This window comes from Helianthus annuus, chromosome 1, assembly GCF_002127325.2.
Source record: "Helianthus annuus cultivar XRQ/B chromosome 1, HanXRQr2.0-SUNRISE, whole genome shotgun sequence".
In the NCBI taxonomy this organism is placed as follows: domain Eukaryota; kingdom Viridiplantae; phylum Streptophyta; class Magnoliopsida; order Asterales; family Asteraceae; genus Helianthus; species Helianthus annuus.
In genome coordinates, this window is record NC_035433.2 from 66338950 (window position 1) to 66347106 (window position 8157).

Consider the following 8157-nt stretch of genomic DNA (forward strand, 5'->3'; position numbering starts at 1 on the left):
AGGTGAGTTCACAACTTAAAAGCATGCGTCCCGGTGGTTTGGGACACGAGACTAACAACCCTATCCCCTGGTAAAAGGGGATACCATTTACATACCTTCCCTAGTTATTGGGAACAAAACCTACTTTTTCTTCCCGGGTATTGGGAAACCTTTTGGTTAATTACTGTTTATACGGATTGCAACTAACGGCACTAAACGAAACTCTATCACTCAAGTCCCTACTACAAATACCGATTAGTCGCCGGGTTAGGCGAACGGGTTATTAGTTGATAGCGCTATTTAGGTGTTTACCAGCCTCACACCGTGCCCTGGTTTGGGACGGTCGTGAACTAATGTACTCAGAAATCTGTCAATGATGATAGAACATTGACATCGGGGCATCCTGCGGATACGCAACGGTTACCTAGTGTTCGGTATTGGAAAAACAGTTTAGTCGCTAACTTTTGGGGTAGCTCCCCAGGGCATGTATAAACGGATAAATTAATCGGTGAAACAAAGTTTTTGGTAATTAAAACTGGACAACTAGTGAACTCACTCAGCATTATTGTTGACCCCTTACTGCATGCTTTGCAGGTAACCAATGATGAAGGAGCTTGCAGCTTGGGAACGTGTAGTGTCCGTTCACCCTTGTGTTGGGTGTTACCTTATTTTGAATCATGAACTTTGTTTTAAACTACCTTACTTATGCTTCCGCTACTTATTACTGTTTTGAACTTAAAACTTTAAACTCGGAACTTAATATTTGCTAAGCTTATGAATAGTAAGTATTACTTTTGTTATCAACTTAAGTATTCGGTATAATTGGTGGCTGGATCCTGGTCAGTCACGCCCTCGAAGCGGGTGTTATCCGCAGGTGGATTTTGGGGGTGTGACATGCACAAGGTTTCCGGTGGAATTCCGGTGACAAAGCGCCGGAGACACGGTGGTACGGGGTAGTTTCGACGACTGACGACAAGGATTTAGTAAGTTTCTTTCATTTGCTTTTCTCTCGGGTAAACTTGTCAGCTTTACAAGTGCTAACCTAGCTTCCCCTGCATTTTGGTTTTGTTGGTGTTGGCGCGGGTGGCTGACAACGGCGGTGACCGGAGGTCGACGATGACATATAACTGGCGGAATTTAACGGCAGTGATAGTGGTGTCTATACCTGTTAATAGTTTACTTAACCCCGCCGCGAAGCGGCGGGTAATAACACTAGTTGATATTAATACCACAGGATCCTTATATATAAGGGTATCCGGGGCACGCTCGGGGAGTGAAAGCGGTGACCCCTAACCCCGATCGGGAACACCACCGCCATCAACGCGGGGACCCGATTCGGGGAAGGGAGTCGGTGTGTATTCACCGCGTTGAATGGGCACAATTTTTGAGGAACGGTCATGTTAACGGTCGAATTTAAAAAAAAAATCACTTTTTAAACATATATAAATAACCACACCATTCACTCATTTTTTATACTCTCAAACCACACCAATTTCACACATTTTTTATACTCTCAAACCACACCCACTTCACACATTTTTTATACTCTCAAACCACACCACTTCAAACCGAGCAATGGAGAACCAACCATGCGAAGCCAAGAAAAAAACTAAGGGACGGGGCTTGCAACCGTCTCGTGGTGGTTCGAGCGGTGCAAGTGCACAACCACAACCCCCTTTCGGATACACTTCACAACCCCCGTTTTTTTTCCAACAACCTTCACACCCCTCCTTTTACAACACCCAACCACCCAACCTTCAAGCCAATTTCGGCTATTTTCAAAATTTGTTATCAATGGATGCTCCTCCTCAATCCCCCGCCTTCGACCCATATGGTTTTCGTTCCCCACAAGTTCCATCTACACGAGGAAATGTTGAACGTTCTATACCTATTTACGACGACGAGGACGAGGAGGTAGTGCCCGAAACTCAAAATTTGGGTGACGATGAAGATGACACCGGCGACGATGAATATAATGTGGATGAAGACGCCGACAACGAAGAAGATGACGCTCGGGATAAAAAGGGAAAAATGGTGAGCGAAAAATGGACAAAGGTCCAAGAAGAGGCGTTGGCGAAGGCGTGGGTACATTGCTCTACCAACAAAAAGAAGGGCAATCAACAAAACCGCTACAAAACCGCGATAGTTTTTGGCGTAAGATTTTAGATCATTTTAACGCCACCGTCGGTGGAAGTAACCGGACCGTGCATCAAGTACGGTCTAAATGGAACCCGATGATGACGAAAATAAACTTTTTCAACGGCCTATACCAACAAGCGGTAAAAATTATATTTTTTAATATTGTATATTTTTTTTATTTTCTTTGCTAAGTTCATATTTTTTTAACACTTATTATTTTATAATATGTAGGATCGCACACGAGGAAGCGGGTGTAAGGATCTCGACGTGATGAAAGTCGCTTTAAAGGAATTTAAAGAGAGATTTCCGAACGGTTTTCAACATGTCGAGGCGTGGGAGGTCGTTCGAAAACACGACAAATGGGCCCAAGTCCCATTGTTGGGTGAGGAAGGGGAAGGTTCGGCACAAAAAAGAAAGCCCGTTGACGTGGACCCTTCGATACCCGATATGAACGAAGACCCCTCGCCACAAAGAACACAACGGCGAGACAAGCGTCAAGCAACATCGTCCGAGGGAAGCTCGGCCGAGTTGGCGGCACAATTCAAAGAGTACACCGCCATGAAAGAAGCGAAGTACGCGATGGAATTGGAGGCGATCGAATTGAGGAAGAAAAGAGAGTCGGAGGCTCGCGAGCTCATATCGGAACAACGCGAGACGATGAAAAACTACAATTACGATCGAGATATGAAAACATTCCTCAAGCCGCACGACGATGCTCCGCCAAATATGTTGCCGTTCATCCTCGCCCGAAAGCGCGACATCGCTAACAAGTACGGGTGGCCATACGATTTCTAAAATTTTTATTTTCTAGTTTTAATGTAATTTTTATTTTCTAGTTTGAATGTAATTTTAATTTTCTAGTTTGAATTTAATTTTTATTTTTATTTTCTACTTTGAAATGTCTTTTGTTAAATTTTATTTAATTTTTATTAATATTTTTTTTATAAACATGCATAATTACAACAAATAAAAAAAAAAAACCAAGTCACCTAAGAGGGGAGTGCCGCCATCAATTTAGGGTGTTAGGGGAGTTTAAAAGGGGAGTTGACGTGACACACGAGGATTGGTTATGCGTAAGAGAGGGGACTCCCCTCTTAGAGGAGTGCCCCTCTCACCCTAATAGAAACTTGTTTTGTTAATTTTAAATTGTTTAACTAATAGATATAATCGGTATTCAGTCAGTGATGACTACTATGATGACTACTATGTCTTTGTGATTCATAAGTGAACTTTTACTTTTTAGAAATTTTACCTACATTTGGTTTCACCATGGATCTTAACAAGCGGTTCCTATCTTCACTTTACGGATATTGCAATAAATTTATTCGGCTGTGAAAGTTCTCTAAAGTGTATTGTATCTCAAGGTTATATGAAGTTTTGGTTTTATTTAGAAAGAAATTGTAATATATAAAGTTATTATGGATTTGTGAAATTACTTGGCTTGAAGCTTTTAAGATTAAATGAAATTAATGATATGTTAAGTTATTTGGTTTAAAGCTTTTAAGATAAAGGTAAACAAAAAAGGACCAAAAGGTCTTTGAATTTTCATGTTTACATATGTTTGAATGAAAAAGAATTATAATTGTTAATTTAATTCATATCTACACTCTCAAACATATCAATCAAATCATTTTCAGTTTCATTTAGATTAGCTAATTAAAAGCTAAAGTACTAAGGACGTTTAATTAATTAGTTAAAATCCTGAAATGATGTCATTACTTGTAAAATAGACTCTACGGTGTAGAACACCAAAGAGCATTTAAATATGTTAATATCTAAGGCATATCATTTCATTTTAAACAATAAAATAAAATCTAACATTACTTCTACTTGAAGAATTCTGTAAAAAACACATTACAGTAACGTCATATGTAGTCATGAAAACAGGAAAGAAAATAAACAAAAAAAATTTATAACAAAAAACCACCTTTTTTCAAGTAGTTGATTAGGAGGAGGGGATGGTTTATGGTTATCACATTCTATCACCTATTACACTATCACCACTTGATGATTATTTGACACCTCAATACCTCATTTGATCACATTTCACTAATCACAGTTAAAATAATCATCACATTCCATCACTTACTTTTTTGTTTTTAAATTTAATTAAAATAAAATATAAAAGACAAATACAATATAATTTTATTTTTAGTTTTTTGGCTGGATATATAGTCGTCGCCAACGGCTATATTCTTCAACATACACACACAACACGCCGTGATGTTTATCACACCCAACCATCCATCACGCGTGATACACCCCTTTGCGGCGGTGTATCACGATATCATACACCATCACGGTGTGATATCACACACCACCCCTGACCCCTTATGATAAAAATTATACAAATTAAAACAACACTTCTACAACTATTAGTTCACATAAAAAGAATATACATTGAAAAAACGATGCTAATGTTAGTATTGTGAACATGGAAATAAAACTTAAACAAAGATGTATATAGAGAAAGGTTTAAATATATAGTTTCCTAAAAATAAGAAGTTATAGGAAATGTATCAAACGAATTCTGATTAAACTCTTCTAGCGGTATTGCAATCTTCTCATTGAACTCTACAATCTTAGATTTTAGGTTTTGCTTTTGGATTTTTAGCTTGTAATTTTAGAATTTTTGTTTCAATCATTGTGTGATTTGTGTCTATTTATTTGGAATTGTGTTTTTTTTTTTTTAATTGGCGTCATTGTGTTTTTTTTTTTTTTGTGATTCTTTGTCTTTTTTCCTCGGCATTGTATTATATTTTTCGACCATTACATTATATTTTACAATCCATTGTGTTATATTTTACGATCTATTATGTTTTGTACCTTTCCGAGATTTAAGAGAATTTTTAGGATAACTTTACCCTAAGTATATGTATCCACATAAAATTGACAAGAAAGGTTGAAAGTATCATGATTATAAATTTGAAATTTTCGCTATGCCTTTGTTTTAGGGTAATAGAACTCCATTTTTTTCACAAAAACTTGACATTAAAATTTTAAAATGTGCCATGTTCGAAAGTCCTCTCCACCCACCCCAAAGCCGGCTATGAGTAGCGGATTCTCATAAACAAGAAATTAGCGTATCCAATCAGTGGCGGATCCAGAAATTTTTTCCAAGGGGTTCACTTTTTTTAATGCTCCAAATTCACATGTCCGAACATAAAAAAAATTCGGGTCGGTTCGACAGTTCGGGTCGGGTAACGTTCATCTCATAAGCAGCCTGTATTATTTTTTTATAAACAAAAATCTAGTACATGTACCGATCATCTAACAATTGTGCATAATGTCGGGCTAATCCATTTTCTTTATACCATCATGCTAACACACCTACACACTTGCGTACTCGCACACCTGTACACTTGCAATTGTGTAGGGTTGAATGATCTGGTCATGAACAAGCAGCCTATGCTAATGTACTATTGTACAACCTTTGATTTTGTTAAGCATCAACAATACCAATAGGTTATTTTACTTATGTATTTTTAACAATACATTAATTCTCCTTTTACATCAATTTTCTATGCATTATAAGCAAGATACTGCAATATATATATCTGTTGCTTTTGAACCTTAAGCAGCAAGTGTATAAGCACTCACAAATTTGATGAATAAAAACTTAAGAATACATCTTTCTATGCAGTTAAACTACAAGAAGAAATAGACATACTCCTATAAAAAATTGGCAAAATAATAAAGATTCATAGGCGGATTCAATAAGCAACAAAAAACTAATTTTTTTATTCCTTGAGCAAGTTAATATGAATTATATGGATATCGAATGCTACATCAAATTGAATGTCAAAATCAACAATTTATTACCTAGAAATTAATTTGAATGCCAAAACAAACATGTAAATCAACAAACTAAAAGATAAAATCAACAACTTATACTCTTATAGAGTTTAAACGAACCTGGAGGAGTGAAGGGCCGAAGAGAGTGAGTAAGTGAGGGACTGAGAGAAGGCCGGAGGGGCTACGTGACTGAGCCGTTGAGGCTGGAGTGGCTCCGGCAAGTGCTTTTGTGACGATTGGATGAGTGGTAGGACTGATTTGGAGCGGTCGCTGTGTTTAGTGTGTGTTCTGTTCATGTTTGGGTTTGAGGGTAAACAGAAAAGGGGAAAACTAAACCCTAATGTTTTTTTAGTTTAAAAAAAACGAGAAAAAAGGTACTTACCCGACTCGAACTCAGGATCTCTACGTTAGGCAGCGTGCATAATTACCGCCAGACTAATCCATAACTTTGTTTATAAGGTTCCCTTTCAAAATATTAAAGGGTTCCTTTAGAAGTTTCTTAATGATTTAACACTATAAGATACGAACCGAACGGGTTCCTGGGAACCCCCTAAAATGCTATAGATCCGCCCCTGTATCCAATAGCTTGTACATATTAAATGGAGAAGTGTTCCTCACTCTTGTATAATTTGTTTAAGAAATTAAGCTGCTACTATGATGACCATAAACCATAAGAAGATACGAAAAGAAAAAAAAATAGAAATTAAAAAAAGAAAAAGAAAAGTTTATCCCCGGTTGAAGAAAGATAATTCAATACGTAGAATGCAAGAATGGATGTCTCTATCAACAAGACCACTTTGTAATACTTTAAACACTTTATGTTATATACGAGTAATAGGTTATAACTCCGTGTATTACACGGGTTGAAAAAAAAATGTAATTTTATATACTAACTAATAAAATAACATATCTTTAAAAACCTAATTTATTACACCGGTTGAATAAATGTAATTCTATATATTAAATAATAAAAAAATATTTTATTTTTAAGAACCTTTTGTATTGTAATTTATATACCAAATAAAAAAAAAGTTAAATCTTTAAAAACTCTATGTATTATATATTATATGGGTTGAATAAATGTAATTTTAGATTAATAGTATATTAAATAAATATAATTTGGGATTAATAGTGCATTAAATAAATATAATTTTAGAAAAAGTCTTATATATAAATTTTAAGTAATCAATATATTTGATAAATAATAAAAATACTAATAATAGTAAAAAATCTAGTTTATATACTAAATACAAAATAATAAATATAAAAGAAAGGCGGAAAACCTTAAAAATGGGTACCTCCAATGAATGACACGTGTCACATATTAGTTTCTTTTATTATATAGTTTAGATGTTCACATCATCGGTTGTTTCAATCGATAACATAATTTGTTTTCATGTCATCGATCGATAACCAACGCTACAAATGTGACAAACAACACTACAAAAGGGGAGGTGGATATGATTACCGAGTATAAAGTTAACCGAATAGACTATAAAGAAATGGAACTAAGGTAGAGTATATGGTCTAAATATGGAGTAAAGTGAAATAACAAAGTAAAGTGTGCATGGTCTAAATATGGAAGAGTGAAATAGGTCGTTTTATATTTAAGATTTATGAATATATAATACTCACTGAAATATTAAAATATCCATAAAATATTAAACTAATAATATTTAGTAGGAGGGTTATCTATAATATAAGATATTAAACTAAATAATATTTAGTAGGGGAAGTTATTTATAATTAATTAGAAGATATTAATTAAATTACAATAATAATTATCTATAAGAGATGGCATAATATAATGATAAGTGTCCCTAAAGTGGTTTCTTTTATTATAAAGTAAGATAAGATAAGATAAGATGTTATTGATGTTTTTATAATAAAGAATATCTCATTGTAGTTTTACTAGTAATTGACTCGTAGATGAATCTATATATAACAAAGAATGACCGATGGTTGCTTTTGCTATTTTTACATCGAAGGTTGAAGGTTATTTTTTATTTTAATGTTATTTTCATTAAACCTACATATTTGGGTGTATCTATTGTTAAATAAATAAACAAACTCGGAACATATAATGATGACTAGCGGGCATGCATTTAATCATAACGAGACCATGCCAATGAATACCAATAGTTGTTTTTATTCCCTACCTACCGTATTTCTAATTATCTTCGCAACAAATAAAGTTATAAAGTGATGTTACGTGTTGATCATCAACAAATAGATTCATACAGG

At 34.9% G+C, this 8157-nt stretch overlaps 1 long non-coding RNA gene across 1 annotated transcript; it reads left to right on the plus strand.

Moving 5' to 3' along the window:
- Positions 1-2124: 2124 nt before the first annotated feature.
- LOC118481701 lies at positions 2125-2515 on the plus strand. Its single transcript, XR_004866046.1, has 2 exons — positions 2125-2258; positions 2350-2515. It is a non-coding gene; the product is annotated as an uncharacterized LOC118481701 (long non-coding RNA).
- The last annotated feature ends 5642 nt before the right edge of the window (positions 2516-8157 follow it).